This window comes from Mesoplodon bidens, assembly GCF_964165515.1.
Source record: "Mesoplodon bidens genome assembly, chromosome: 7".
Taxonomy (NCBI): Eukaryota; Metazoa; Chordata; class Mammalia; order Artiodactyla; family Ziphiidae; genus Mesoplodon; species Mesoplodon bidens.
The window spans coordinates 110,781,503-110,797,238 of record NC_138164.1 but is presented as its reverse complement, the minus strand read 5'-3'; the positions used below and the strand labels follow the sequence as shown (position 1 = coordinate 110,797,238).

At 47.3% G+C, this 15,736-nt stretch overlaps 1 protein-coding gene across 6 annotated transcripts in view; it reads left to right on the top strand.

Annotated features, from left to right (window-relative positions):
• Positions 1-15,736, top strand: part of PC (pyruvate carboxylase) — a 102,375-nt gene continuing 86,639 nt past the window's right edge. For 2 of the 6 annotated variants that reach the window (XM_081239548.1, XM_081239551.1), the window contains exons 1-2: positions 1-79; positions 4,826-4,864. The gene's annotated coding sequence lies outside the window, so the exon portion shown is untranslated. Of the gene's footprint in view, positions 80-461; positions 602-1,351; positions 1,446-4,825; positions 4,865-15,736 lie in introns of those variants that run through there. The other 4 variants (XM_081239549.1, XM_081239553.1, XM_081239550.1 and 1 more) reach the window with 4 other exon arrangements.

Sequence of the window (15,736 nt, the reverse complement as noted above, 5' to 3'; positions counted from 1 at the left end):
CGGAGACCGCAGCTGTTCCCTGTCAGTGGAGGCAGCGGCGGTAGAGGCGGTGGCGGCGACTTGCGGCAGCAGCGAGGAGGTGAGTGCTGGCGGCGCTGTGCATTTTCCTCTTCCCGCAGCGGGTCGGAGCGGGTGGGCGTGCGCCGGCGCTGCGGCGGGGGACGCTTATGTAAGGGTTGCGCGCGCCAAGGCGGCGCCAGCTCCACGAGTGACGGCTGGAGGAGACGGCAGCGGGCGGTGCGCGCCGCGCCGCGCGCCGCCCCTCCCCTCCCCTCCCCCTCCCGCGAGGGACTGTTTGCGCGAGCCCGCCCCCCACCCCCGCCCTGGGGACCCCTAGCCCCAGTTCTCCGGGCCCGCCGCCCAGCGAGCATCCTTCCCGCGTTGGCGCAGCCCGGCCTCGTCCACTCGGCGCCCTGGGGGCCGCCGGAGGCTTTATTCCTGCTCTCGGGCCCATTTTGCAGATGGAGAAGCTGAGGGCACGGAGCCCTCAAATGCCTCGCGCGAGGTCCCTGAGGGCTCGAACCCAAGTCTGTCAGAATCCGGAGCCCAAGTGTCCCCCACCATACTGGAAGTTGCTCAGCTCTGAAGAAAGCCGTGGCGTGTAAGGCGAGGGTTTTCCGTGTTACGAGTGCCTGCACTCTGCTTCCCGTAGGATCCTCCTGGTAACCCTGGGGGGCATTCTTATAATTCCACTTAGTTTCAGAAGAGGAAGCTTGGGACGCCCAGAAGCAATGATTAGGAGGAGGTGGGGCTGGGCTCAGCCCGTTATTTCTACAGCTTTTAGCAGTTTACAAAGTGCAGTGAGTAGCAGCTGGCCCTCCGGGAAATCCCCTCCTGGGCACGTAGCCTGAAGCCCTGGCTTTGAGGACCTGCCATACAGGTTCCTCCCAGCACATCTTGTTTTGTGTACTTGGAGTGAGTTGTTTCACCTCTGGGGATCCCTTTCCTCATTTCACAAGTGCCGGGGCTAGGTCAGGTCCCTAGGTCCCTGGGAGCTTTGAAATTTTTAAAAATCTGATTAAAATTCATTTTGTGATAAAGAGGAAGCCAGGGATCCCCATTCTGTAGCTGAGAAAACTGAAGCTCAGAGAGGTGCCGCTATTTGCCAGATCATAACCAGAGCCTCCCCAGTCTTTACCAAGAACTCTTTGCCTTCCCGTTGCTCCCTTACCCACTGCTACCAGCAGCCTTGGCCTCCCCACCCCCGAACCCTTCCCCTGCCTGTGATGCAAATACTGGAGTGGATGTGCTCAGCATTTCGATGCCCTTGCAGCTACAGCTTTTCTGCTTGCCTGTTCTTCATCTAAACCCTTGAACTCTTCATCACATTCTTTGCACACCTGTCATGTTCAGAGCCCTAGACTGGGTGCTGCGCGAAGACGTGGGAGACGAGGTGCCCCAGAACTGCCAACAAACTGGTTGGGGGAGAGAAAAAGAAACAGAGCGTAAGCAGAAAGTCAGCATGCTGCAGATGTTTGTAGAGAGCTGGTGTGGGCGACGTATGGCCAGAGGAGGACGTGGAAGAGGAAGTTCCGTAGAGGCTGGCAAATCAGGGCAAAACTCACACCAAGGCCAGGGACAGGAGAACTGGACTGGCTGGGGGCTGGATGGGCGTGGATTAGGGAAGGCTTGGTGGAGGAGGCGAGTTGTGAGCCTCCTTTTTTTTTTTTTCTATAAATTTATTTATTTTATTTTTGGCTGCGTTGGGTCTTCGTTGCTGCGTGTGGGCTTCCTCTAGTTGCGGTGAGCGTGGGCGACTCTTCGTTGTGGTGCGCGGGCTTCTCATGGCGGTGGCTTCTCTTGTTGTGGAGCACAGGCTCTAGGTGCACAGGCCTCAGTAGTTGCGGCTCACGGGCTCTAGAGCGCAGGCTCAATAGTTGTGCCACACAGACTTAGCTGCTCCGTGGCATGTGGGATCTTCCCGGACCAGGGCTCGAACCTGTGTGCCCTACATTAGCAGGCGGATTCTTAACCATTGCGCCACCAGGGAAGCCTGAGTTGTGAGCCTCTTGAGTCCACGGGGCCCAGCATTGAAGAAGCAGTGATTGATTGGATTTGAGCAGCCACGGTTTTATGGTGAAGTACAGGTGAGTTTTAAGTAACTGGACCCTGGCAGAGGAAGGCTGAGGAAGGTGGAGGGAGCACGTGGAGGAGATAACACTTCCCAGTTGAGTGTGAGAAGTTCGGTGGGTCACCTCGCAGAGGCCTCTGCAGGAGGTGTTGTAAGGTGAGGGCACTTGCTAAGGTGCGGGTGAGTCAGAAGTGAGATTGGGTCCAGAGGCGCCGGGGTGCTTGGTTGGGCTCTGAGGGCCCAGCAGCAGTGGGTCTGAGCTACAGTCTGTTCTGTTTGTGTTCTAGTAAGCAACCTATGAGCACGTGTCCTTGTGAGAAGTTTCTTAGTGGCTGCTCTGCCCTGCAGAAAAGGGCTTTGTTCACTATAGCTGCACAGAATCTATTGGTTGAATTGATCAGAATTTCCACAGTTTACCCCAAAGTCCCCTCTGCGCCTTATCTCTTTATCTTTCTCTACTGAAGCCTGTCCCAGCTTGACTGGCTCTCTCCGTGCCAGTTCTCACCTCCAAGCTCATCCCTCAGAGGGGTTTGCCTTGATGTTGGAACCCCGGTGGATCCCTCCTGCCTTTGAGGTACCAGTACAGGGGGCTTGTCTTTTTTTTTTTTTTTTTTTTTTTTAATCCTCTGCCTTGTTTTCCCTTTGTCTCACTTCCAGCGCCCTGGTTGCTGTGCTAGGTCCCTGTCCTGACACTGTTTGCAGAGGCGTGGGGCACTGGGGCACAGCAGGACAGCAGATCCAGGTCTCATTCCAAGTCGCAGCACGTGCAGGGGCTGCAGGGATGATTGTCATATGTCAGAGGATCTGGGCGGAAGGCCTGGGCAGGCCCCAGACTGTCCAGATCTCTCCCTTGCACTTTCCCGTGTGCGCTGGAGACCTCAGGCCGGCAAACATTTCCCGTGAGGACTAGTGTGGGCCTTCTGTCTGGCTCCCTCCTGGTGGCATCTTACTCTCTTCTGAACAGGGACCCCCTCCCCCCATCCAGAAGGCGTGCCTGTTTGGGGGCAAGTTTCTCTTCCAGACACATTGTTCACAGAAGTGGGGCATTTGCCTGCTCTCTCTGAAGCCTCACCTGGGCCCGCCTGACCATCTCTTCCCTTCCCTCCGTGTCTTAGCTGCCTCTTGTCTCAGCTGTGGATACTTTGCCAAACTGTCAAAGGAGTAGGGCCTGACAGTGGAAGATGGGACAATGACGAAAGGAGGAAACCGTTTCCTCTTCCTTACTGAATGAAAAGATGGGCTCCCGCCTGTTGGGCTTTTTCTTCTCTTTGACCCCACAGGTACCCTCTTCTGCCTCAGCCTCATCTGAGACTGCTGGCTGTTGCCCCGAAACTCACTTCTTCGTGTCCTTCTTCTGATCTTGTTCCTGACGATCTTGACTCTGCAGGACTTTTCCTCTTCTCTTGTCCTGTCGAAATTACTCTTCAGGCTTTCCTGCCTTAAGCCATGCTGAATCTATTCAGCTGGACGTGGGTTCTCTCTTTTAATAATAATGATAAATAATGATTGATTGTTATTAATAATAAAAGTCATCCTTTTTTGAGCTCTTACTGTGTGGTGGCAGGGACCTTGCTAAGCCCCTTTTATGTATTATTTGATTATCACAACAACCCTACAACAAAAGTACAGTTAGCTCCTTGTTTACAGTTGAGGAACTGTGAGTGAAATAACTCCCCCAGAGTCACACAGCTAGGAAAGGGCACGGCTGGGGTCCTCCCCAAGCTGTCGGGCTCAGCGTACACGCTCTGGTCCCTCTCACGTACTATCCTGTTCTTACCTCTATTAGCTAACCCCCAACAATGGTGCCCTATGCAGGGTATGTGCTCAAGACGTATTTTATTGAATTGAATGCCCCAAACATTCATTTTCAGCCTTGACATAATCCACCAAGGCAACTCGTTTTCTTGGAACATGGTTTTAGTTCATTGGATGGTTTGCTGGCCTGTGTCTCCATTTTGCTCTTTACTGACCAGTGGCTAAAACTAACGGACAGGTGTGGCCTTTCAAAAACAAGCGGTCTGTAAACTCCAGAAAGTGGTCACGCACCACCAGCTGGGCTCCCATGGGTCCAAACACAGGGTGTGCTCTTTGTGTGTGGGGTGGTGGTCTCTGCAGGAAGGGATCTGAGGACATAGCTGGCGAAATAGGAAACACATCAGCTTCTTCATTTGTGTCCAGTTGCAGAGTGAGACAGGAACCAGGCTCAGAGAATCCGGAGGCAAGTTAGCTCCTGAAGGACTGGAGGTGGCTCGAAAATTGGCCCGAGGTTGGATGGCAGTGGGCAGGAGGACCAGGCACTTCAGATCAAACAAGAAAAGTTTCTAGAACTTGTTCTTGTGTAGTGGGTGCCAGAGAAAGGTTTTACTTAAATGCTGCTTATTAGGCACGTCGGCCAACGTCTGAGCGTGTCCTCTATACCAGGCACGGTGCCGGTGCTTTGAGTGTGTACCTCCTCGGGAACCCTCCTACCTGGGTGGTGTTGTTACTCCCATTTCACAGATGAGGAAACAAGCTTTGAGTGGTTCTGGGAGTGGGTGGCAAAGCAGCAAGAATAGAGCCCAGGCAGATGGACAACAGAGCTGGGGTGCTCTCAGCCCCGTGCTGTCCTGGTGGCCCCCCAGATACCCCTGAGATCAGGGGAAGCAAAGCAGCAGTTCTTCTCTGGGTTCTAAGTCTGTGTTCCTGCTATGCCTGGCTTCTCTGGGGAGTGCTGGGAGAGAAACGAGGGTAACACTTTCTTTTTCTTTTATTTAGATAACCCCTTCCTCCTGAGAGCAGACAATACACTTGAGGGTAAGTCCTGTGCCTGGATCCAGGTCAGTGGGATGCCTGTGGGAGCAGCAGCTGTAGTTGTTAGCAGTCCTGGCACGTCAGTGATCAAGCTCAATAAATAAAAAAGGCCAGGCTCTGATTTTTGGAAAATATATGCAGTCTTTGTCTGTTCCCGACTCTCTTGGTTTTCTTGGTTTTCACAGGAAAGTGATGTCTGGCTCCCTGCTGGCCCCAGTTGGCTGCTGGCCAACCTCAGCAGGAGGCCCGACTTCTGGAAGGGTGTGGCTTGGGACGCCTGGTGGTGGGGGAGAGTGGCGAGGCTCCTCAGGACCACGGGAAGGAAGCATCTGTAGGGCTGGGCAGCCTCTGAGAAGAGCCCTTGAGTCCATGTGGAGAGCAGGCAGCTGGGCACAGGAGTTGGCTCTGTCAGCTGGCTGTAAAAGCACTTGACACATGTGTCCAGACAACGACGAGGGGGTGAAGGTGGACTTGCCCCTTCTTCCCCCTACATTGTGCTCTGTGTGGCAGCACGGCCCTGTATAACCTCGTGCTCTTAAGGTTTCCCCTCACACAGGAAACTCCACTGATTGCATTGATCCCAGTGCATCTCCACAGCCTAAATTCCAAGGCCCTCGGGTCCAGGGTCCACCTGCTGGTCTGTGAGAGGGCCCTAGCCGGGCACGGTCCTGGCTCTGTGTAGCATCCCGCCTGCATTTCAGACACTGATATGCTCTTCCCTTCATCCAGAGGCAGGCCAGCCGCTACCCCCTGTTTCACAGCCAGGTGCCCTGGGAACATAGTGGCTCAGGGACAGCTTTGCCCAGAGCTTAGGTTCAGTGCTCAGTGTGGAGATTCCTTTGTCTGGGGACTTTTTTCAGATGATCCTTCAGAACCCATAAGCTGTTCTCCATCCTGAGATTTTTCCACAGTCCTCACGTGTCCTAGGTCTTGGGCCAGGAATGGCCGTTTTCCACTCTGAGATGGAGTTTGCTTGGAAAAGTGGGCGGAGTGTAAAGGCAGGTGGTATGAGTGGAAATGCCTCCGGACCTTTGATGGACTCCACCCTCCACAAACTTCCCACTGTTCCCTCTGCTTGCTCTCGGCCTGCCATCTTAGCTGATAGAGTTGTTGTTGCTCTTACTGGCATCCCTGTGAGAAGAGGGGCAGTTTGGTGACAGTCCCAATTTCTCAGCTTACGGAGCTGAGAAATTGGGGCCCAGAGAAGGCTAATTAGCAGAATCCAAGATTCTGACACCCCTCCTTTTTTTTTTTTGCAGAGTGTCATCTTTTCTTGCATGCCTTCCCCAAATCCATCAGTAGGAAGGGAAAATTAGTCGCCAGGAAGGGCCTTCTTTTGCCGGGTCATCTACTTCGTTAAAGCTTGTTTGGCTTTTCAGTCCCTGCTTCCCTCCTGAGTCCATGGAGCTTTGCTTAGTTACTGTAACTAAGACTCTGCCATTGAAGGTTCCCGCCTTCCCCGTCCTCCTCCTTTTGGTCGCCTTGGTGATCCTGGAGGGAGGTAGATGTGGGCTTCTTTTTTTTTTTAAGTATTATTCCAGAAGGCATAACCCTGGGTCATCTCAACACCCCCTCACTGCTGCTGTTCCTCACCTCCTTATCCTGATTTGCCTATGGGGCGGGGGGCGTTTGGCGGTGGTGCTGGGATATCCAAGGCAGCTCTAGGTACATTTCCACCAGCTTTGGGCCAGACTCCACATGTGGCAGCTCCTCTCTGACTGAGGCCTCGGGAAAATTCCATGATCTGGCTGTGCTGAGTCATGCTTAGTCTCTGAGGATACGTGTGTCACCTTTCGCATGTCTGTCTCTGGTCAGCCCAGGGTCTGGGAAAGGCTGCAGTTACTGTAGAGTGATACCATGCTCATGATCTTTGCTATTCGTCCATTGCTGTATGCTTTTCCGAGGGCTTTTACTAATGTGCTGTTTATCAATATGAAATTGATTAATATTAAATCATTTATAATAAGTGGATTATTCTGGAAAACATTCCTCTCATGAATGAGGAAACTGAAGTTCGGTGAGACCAAGTGACTTGGTGAGTTTTGGGTGACTGGTGAGTAGCATGCTTGAGTGAGATTTTTTAATCATCCTCCCGCCCCCGGGTTTTTGTGTAATGCAAAGATTATTCAGAAGTTACTTTGATTGTAAAAATTGATTTTCAGTTTGTTCAAGTTACTAACTCAAAAATCTCATTCTTCCTTTAAGGGCCAGTCTTTTACATTTAGCTTTTAAGTGTAGCCTACAAATCCTTCTGTTCTACTTATGATTCTAGAAAATTTTAATAATCACTTTAAGCGGTCTTTGGGTTAATACTTGATCCATTTGCAATCTTAACTCATTTGAAAATTTTAAATTGAGTTTATGAGTTACATTCAACTTCCTTTAATAATACTTGCAATTGTCTGATTACCAAGTCTTTAATACTTAAATATTCCTGTTTAACTAATAAATTAAACTGACTCTTAACTTTTCTTAAACATTCCTATACTGTTTTATCTTATTTTTTCACACAGCTTTACTGAGGCATTTTTGACATAATAAATTGCACATATTTAAAGTGTACAATTTATATTTTGAAATATGCATGCACTTGTGAAACCATGACCACAATTAAGATAGTGATTATCCAAAAGTGTCCTTGTGCCCCTTGGTAATCCCTGCCTCCCACCCCTCTCTGCCTTTACCATCTCCAAGTAACCACTGAACTGCTTTCTGTTACTATAGATTAATTTGCATTTTCTGGAATTTTACATAAGTGGAATCATATAGTATGTACTCCTTTTTTGTCTGGCTTCATTCACTCAGCATAATTATTTTGAGGTTTGTCTGTGCTGCATGTGTGAATAGTTCTTTTTATTGTTGAGTAATATTCCATTAGTGGATATTCCACAATTTGTTTCTCTCTTCACCTGTTGGTCATTTTAATTGTTTCCAGTTTTTGGTGATTCTAAATAAAGCTGCTGTGAACCTCTGTACAAGTCGTTGTATGGACATATATCTCCTTTTATCTTGGCAAATGTGTAGGAGCAGAGTGGCTGGATCATATGGTAGGTATATGTTTAACTTAAACTGCCCGACCATTTTCCAAAGTGGTTATACCATTTTACATTCCCACCAGCAGCGGATGAGGGTTCTGGTCCCTCCACAACCTTGCCAACACTGGAGACAGTCAGTCTTTTTCATTTTAGCCATTCTGAAAGGTATATAGTGGCATCTCAGGGTGGTTTCAATTTGAATTTCCCTGGCAGCTAATGATGTTGAGCATCTTTTTGTGTGCTTATTTGTCATCTGCCAATACTGATTTTATTTTATTTTTTATTCGTTTTTTAAAACTTCATCTTGTTTTTTCTTTTTTTAAAATGTTTTATTTATTTACTTTTAGCTGCGTTGAGTCTTCGTTGCTGTGTGCAGGCTTTCTCTAATTGTGGTGAGCGGTGGCTGCTCTTTGTTGCAGTGCGCGGGCTCCTCATTGCAGTGGCTTCTCTTGTTGCAGAGCACAGGCTCTAGGCACAGGGGCCTCAGTAGTTGTGGCGCCTGGGCTCAGTAGTTGTGGCGCATGGGCTTTGTTGCTCCGCGGCATGTGGGATCCTCCCGGACCGGGGCATGAACCCGTGTCCCCTGCATCGGCAGGTGGACTCTCAACCACTGTGCCACCAGAGAAGCCCTGGATCAGCATTTTTATAGCAAAAAAAAAAAGGGAAACCACCAAATGTACATCAGAAAAGGATTGCTACATATGCAGTCCATTCAGTGTCATGCAGTGCAGCTTTAAACATAGCCCGTGTACCCTGATCAAACTGTTGCTGTAAAACTATTACCACAGAGCAAGAGCCAAGATACTTTTACTCGAGAAAGGTAAAGCAAAATGTATAATACCTCATTTTGGTTATTTTCCAATGTTCTTCCAATTTTTTTTCTGGATGCTGGAATTATAAAATTATGTGTTTAATAAATGTTGCTGTGTCTTTGTAAATAATCAGATTTTTAAAAAAATTTAGAGAAGTGTGGCATTTAAAACACTATTTGGGGCTTAAGATCAAGTACAGAGTGTTTAAGTATCAGAGTTCTTTTACCCGTATTCTTCAAAAAATTGTTTAGAGGGATGAAAACCTCTTTCTAACTGCCCTATGAGATATAGATTCCTCGGGAATGGTGAAATAAGGAGTTCTTAAAAGATATTCCTCTGTAAAAGAAATGAGAAAACTGGCAAAAATTGTCAGAATCAACTTTTTCAGAACTCTGGAAATTGACCAAAGGCTTGCAGCAATCCAGGGAACATTTATTCAAGAAAAATGGCTGAATCTTGTTTTCAACAAAAAATTATGAGGCATGTAAAGAATGGCATATACACAGGAAAAGACACAATCAGTAAACACTGTCCCTGAGGAAACTCAGGCCTTAGACTTTATAGACAAAGACTTTAAATCATCGATTTAAAAATATGTTTAGGACTTCCCTGTCAGTCCAGTGGTTAAGACTCGGAGCTTCCACTGCAGGGGGCATGGGTTTGATCCCTGGTTAGGAAATTAAGACGATCCCCCATGCCTCACTGCATGGCCAAAAAATGCTTAAAGAACTAAGGGAAAGTATGAGAGCAGTGCCTCACCAAAAAGAGAGATGATCAATAAGGGATAGAAATTACAAAAAAAAAAAAAAATTCTGGAGTTGAAAATTACAATAACTAAAGTGAAAAAATCACTAGGAGCTCAACAGCAGAGTTGGGCAGGCAGAAGAATCAGCAAACTTTTTTTGTTTTGGCCGCGCCACACAGACGTGGGATCTTAGTTCCCCAACCAGGGATTGAACCCGCACCCTCGGCAGTGAAAGTGCAGAGTCCTAGCCACTAGACCACCAGGGAATTCCCAGAATCAGCAAACTTGAAGATAGGTCAATTGAGGTTAAACACTGAGAAACAGAAGGAAAAAAGAATGAAGGAAAGTGAGCAGAGCCTCAGACACCGACAGCATACGCATGATGGGAGTCCTAGAAAGAGGATAGAAAGGAGCAGAACGAATGTTTGATGAAATAATAGCCCTAGAATTCCCAAATTTGATGAAAAACAGTAATTTATGTACCCAGGAAGTTCAGTGAACTCCAAGTAGGATAAAATCAAAGAGATCCACACCTAGACACATCATAATCAGAGAATCTTGGAAGCAGCAAGAGATAAGCAACGCATCACAAGGACCTTTGATAAGGTTAAGAGCTCACTTCTCCTTGGAAACCATGGATGCCAGAAGGCAGTGGGATGAACATAGATGCCATATGAGGCAGAACCTTCAACTGTATTTGATCTTTGAGTCTTAGATGGCTCTGATCTCTTCCATCTTCAGGGATAACATGTCAATGTAGTCCCTAAATAACAATTACTCAAGCTCCTTTCACACTTGACCTGTAGGAATTCTTTTACCAAGTTCCCCTCTGCAGGTATTTTTAGAAATACCTAAGGAATACTTATTATGTGTTCCACCAAGCCTGGGACATAGTTGGGGCTCAAAAAAATCTTTGTTAAATGAATAAAATCTACCTGGGTTACTGATTTCCTTGGCCAGCTGTCTGTTTTCTCTTCTGCATGTCACTAGTTCTCCCTGTTTCAGGGTTGTTGCCTCCTTCCTCATACTATTTTGCCTTCAACATGCAAACAGACTTATCTCATAACTTTTCAAAGTACATCTTTTAAAAATATTACCGGAGCGTCCGGGTGGCGCAGTGGTTAAGAATCTGCCTGCCAGTGCAGGGGACACAGGTTCGAGCCCTGGTCCGGGAAGATCCCACATCCCGCAGAGCAACTAAGCCAGTGCGTCACAACTACTGAGCCTGCGCTCTAGAGCCCGCAAGCCACAACTACTGAAGCCCACGTACCTCGAGCCCGTGCTCCGCAACAAGAGAAGCCACCGCAGTGAGTAGCCCCCGCTCGCCACAACTAGAGAAAGCCCGCGCACAGCAACAAAGACCCAACACAGCCAAAAATAAAAATAAATAAATAAAAATTTAAAAAAAAATAAAAATATTACCAGATATTTCACAAAATTTTACTGAATGCTTGGGGATAGCAGGATGGAATTACAACACAGAAAAAAAGTTTTGTCCCCAGAGGTGAATTCAACCTTTACCTCAAGAAAAATAGAACAACTACTATAATCTACTAATGGCAGCCTCTCCCCTACCCCTCAGCCATCAAGGTTTCAACAAATATTGGGGTCTCATCTCAACTATCTCACCCCAGGACACTATGGAACCAACTGCTGATGTTCTGTTGCTTTTGTTGTTGATAATATGCCTTATATGTGTATCACACTTTATAGTTTTATTCTTTATTGGACAGTTCTCACTGGGACAGGTTAAGGTTGTGGTTTCATCGTCATGGATGATGGATCAGAGGTTCGGGGGGGTTCAGTGACTTACCCAGCTCCACCAGTAAGAGGCAGAGCCAAGCTTTGGAAGCAGCCGTTCCAGTTCCTGGCCTTGGGTTCTTCCTGCTGTGCCACAGAATATTAGAACATGATGCCTCCGTGTCACTGTGCACAGGTCTGAAAAGACCAACCCGAAACTCTCCGACTTTCCTACTTAAATTAATCTCTTGATCCGTGTTTGCTGCTTTTGTCTCAAAAGCCATTTGTTGTCACCTGGGCTTGTGGCCAGTTGGGAGTCTTCACTCAGGGCAGGGCTCTCCCTGCCATGTTGCCTAAGACCTTTTGCCTTTCCTCAACCTTTCTGGATTTTGACTATTCAGTTCCAGCCGGTTGCAAAACAGCTGTTTGTGTTTTTGCTGACCCGAATCATCTTTCCATCCCTTTTTACCTCTGATAGTCTTAATTGGCAGTTTCAATATTTGGCAAAATAAATTCCCGGTGATCTAATCCTGAGTTTTCACACTTGACTGAATGGTTTAAAAAGGGCAAAAGTTATTACTGTGCATTATTCTAAGAAAGTGTTTGTTCTTTCCTCAAGCATTTGCTGTGCATCTGTGGCAGGCACAGATGGATCTGACGACATGGCCCCTGCCTTCAGTCGCTTATCCTGTGGTTGAGGAGAGAAGGGATGCATGTCCTGGGGCAAAATACATGCTCGCTTAAGTAGTAACTAGCTAATAAGGAACAGTCATAACTGCTGTTTATTGAGTGCTGTTTCTGTGGCAGGTAAGATGCTAAATGCAAAAACGAATGTTGAAAATTATCAGGCAAGTTCCTTAGGCTCTTTGAGCTTTGGTTTCCTCGTCTATAACAGGGGCAATAAGACCTTCCTCATGGGGATATTGGGGGGATTAAATGAAATAACGTAAAGCGGTACTTAGTGGGCACATCCTAGCGGTGGCTGTGTTGATGGGGCCAGTGGAGAATAGTTCCAGGAGAACTCTTTATGGAGAGTAGAATACATGAGGCCAAGGGTCTGCAAGCTGAGGGGACTCGGTGGGAGGGGAACTGCTCAGAAAGGACTTCTTGGGAGAGCTGGCCCTTGAATGAGGGAGTCACATTGGGGTTGGTGGAGAGGAGGGGACGGTACCCACACAGTGGAACACGGAGCAAAGTCATGGCGATGAGAAGAGCCAGGCATGGGAAAGGGGTGATACCCCTAGCCTCACTGGCAGGAGGAAGGCGATGGATGGTCCATGAAGGTGGAGATTTGTGTCTGCTTTGTCTTCTGCTGAACCCACAGGACCCTGGAACTTAGGAAACCCTGTTAAAAAAAAAAAAAAAAAAAAGGATACTGTTGGGGAGTAGCGAGCATCAGGGCTGGGAGATTCATTCTGTGAATGCCCAGCTGCCTGTTGGGATTTGAGACAACAAGAAGCCTCTGAGATGCTTGAGCTGGCGACCCCCCGAAAGGTGAATGGGGATTTGAGAAACTCTTTTGGAAGCAGTGAGCCAGCTGACCTGGCATGGGGAGAGGCAGGAGGTCAGGGTGGGGGACCAGCTTTGCGAGGCAGTTGTTGCAATTCAGACCTGCTGTTACCACGTGTGTGGACTAGGGAAGGGGTGGTGATGGGAAGGAAGAAATGAACACAGAAGAAAGGTTGTCATGGGGCCAAGTGGAGAGAGGACTTGGAGCGCTCTAGTTTGTAACTCTACCTCTGTCCCGAAATGCAGAGCAAGGAAAGCAACGCATTCATGTAGCTGAAGGACTGAGGTCGGGGAAAGTGGAGAGGCGTAGGAATGAGGAGTTGAAATGGGGTGCCATCTTTGGAGATGGGCTATTAAACCCAACTCAAAATTTCCTGAGAAAATTGAGTTTGCTTGAGACTGGAGCAGTTAGTTCTGAGAACTTACCTGGAGAAAAGTTAGAATAGACGGGGGGCCCCTGCTGACGAGAGGGGAAGTGCGTGGAGACTGAAGTCACAAGTTAGGGGATGGTCAGCTTTACCTTCTATTGTAGAAAAGGTCTGAGTCTAGTCCTGTAGCTGGCCTCTCCCTTTGTTGTTGTTACAACTCTGAGTCAGTTTTCTTCCCCCTCATGGCTCACTTCTGCAGCTGGGGAGAACACACAGCTTAAAGAGGCTTTCTCTCTAGGGGTCAGATGAAGGACATTTCTGGGGCAGAGGACCCCAGAATGTAGCCATTCCTAGCAGACTTATGGCCCCAGAAGGACGTTTCAGTCACTGCTTCTTTGAGATTTTTGTCCCAGATCAGCCAGCCCAGCAGAGTAAGCCCAAGTGGTCAGTTATCGATGGGATCCCAACCAGGGGTCTCTGATGGTGTTTTTTACCTTCAACATCTCTGACACCAAATATGTGCTGTTTTTCCCAGCACCAACAAATTCTCTGACACTCTGGCACCAACTGGGTGATCTACAATTTAATTCAGTTCTGACACTAACCACGTGGAGTTAGTGCAGATACCAGAGGTTAAGGGCTGAGTCCCACAAGATTGCCCCTATTTCAGTCCCCAGTCCCCAGTTACCACCTGTACTTCTGAGCAACCGGCTAGAAATAGGGCATTCCTACCTAGGTTTGATAATTTGCTGTAATGGCTCACAGAACTCAGGGAAACACTTTACTTACATTTACTGATTTATTTTAAAGGATACAAATAAACAGCCATATAAAGGGGTACTTTAGGTGAGGTCTGGAAGGATCCAGGCACAGGATCTTCTGTCCCCATGGAGTTAGGGTGCTTCACCCTCCTGGCATTCACCAACCAGGAAGTTCCCTGAACCCTGTGGTTTAGGGTATTTCTGGAGGTTCCATTGTGTAGGCATGTTTGGCCATTGGTGAGTAACTCAATCTCCAGCTCCTCCCCACTTCCTCAGAGTCCCGAAGTCCGGGGTTAGGGCTGAAAGTGCCAATCCTCTAATCAAGTGGTTGCTTCCTACAGTAGCCAGCCCCTGTCCTGACGCTATATCTAGGGACTCACCAAGAGTCATTGGATCAGCACAAACTCAGGCGGTTGAAAGGGACTTTTATGAATTACAAAAGGTGCTCCTCTCACCCCTATCACTCAGGAAATTGCAAGTGTTTTAGAAACTTGTGCCAGGAACCTAGGGCAAAGACCAAATATATATTTCTTATTATATCACAACATTGCAGGGTCTCTGTGGGATTCTGGGCTTGGATGGGCTGGAGTTGTACCCTGGCTGTGAAATCTTTTGAGATGATGGAGGACCTTCCACCCTGAAATCTGAGGTCTGGTGAAACAGTTACTGATAAGGCAAAGGAAGCCCAGGTGTGACCCAGGTAATGGCCTCAGCAGCACTACACTTGAACCTAACAGAGTTTTATACAGGTTACCAAGTGGTAACCCAAAAGATTAGGGCTTGACTTAAAAAAAAAAAAAAAAGAGTTTTATATTTTAGCTCAGTAATACTTGCACCTGGTACAGATGTTTAAATGTATAAAAATCTTTTGTTTTCTCTCCCTTACAACCCAGTGTCTCTCCCTAGAGGCCACCTCTGGTTAAAGTGTCTTGTCTATCCTTTTAGAGGTGATGTGGCCATTTAAAATAGAAGTATATTTCTGTACTTTTTTTCTCCTACACCCTCTCTCTGCTCTGTGCCCTTTTCATTTATGAATGTATCTTAGAGATCTTCCATATCAGTACGGATGTCTGCCTCACTCTTTTTCTTTTTTTTTAAACAAAATGCACATCTTTATTTGTATATTAGAGTCTGAAAGAATATACACCAAACTGTTAATTCTATTTGAGGAAAAAAAGGGAGGGTATCAGTTACTGTGTTTTCACTTGCAAATAATAGAAAATATATACACAAATATGCTTAAATAATAAATGGAATATATTGACCAAGTAACCAAAAAGCTCAGACGTGAAGTAGGCTTCGGTGAAGGGTTGATGCAGGAGTTCAGCAGTGTCATTCAGCTGCCAGCTTTTCTCTGTCTTGCCCTTTGCCTTCAAATGTAAAAACTTCTTGAGGACATTATGCTAAGTGAAATAAGCCAGACAAAAAAGGACAAATACTGTATGATTCCACTTATATAAGGTACACAGAACTGTCAAACTTTTTTTTTTTAACATCTTTATTGGAGTATAATTGCTTTACAGTGTTGTGTTAGTTTCTGCTGTATAACAAAATGAATCAGCTATATGCCTACATATATCCCCATATCCCTTCCCTCTTGCGTCTCCCTCCCACCCTCCTTATCCCACCCCTCTAGGTGGTCGCAAAGCACCGAGCTGATCTCCCTGTGCTATGTGGCTGCTTCCCACTAGCTATCTATTTTACATTTGGTAGTGTATATACGTCCATGCCACTCTCTCACTTCGTCCCAGCTTACCCTTCCCCGTGTCCTCAAGTCCATTCTCTACATCTGTGTCTTTATTCCTGTCCTGCCCCTAGGTTCTTCAGAACCATTTTTTTTTTAGATTCCATATATATGTGTTAGCATACGATATTTGTTATTCTCTTTCTGACTTACTTCACTCT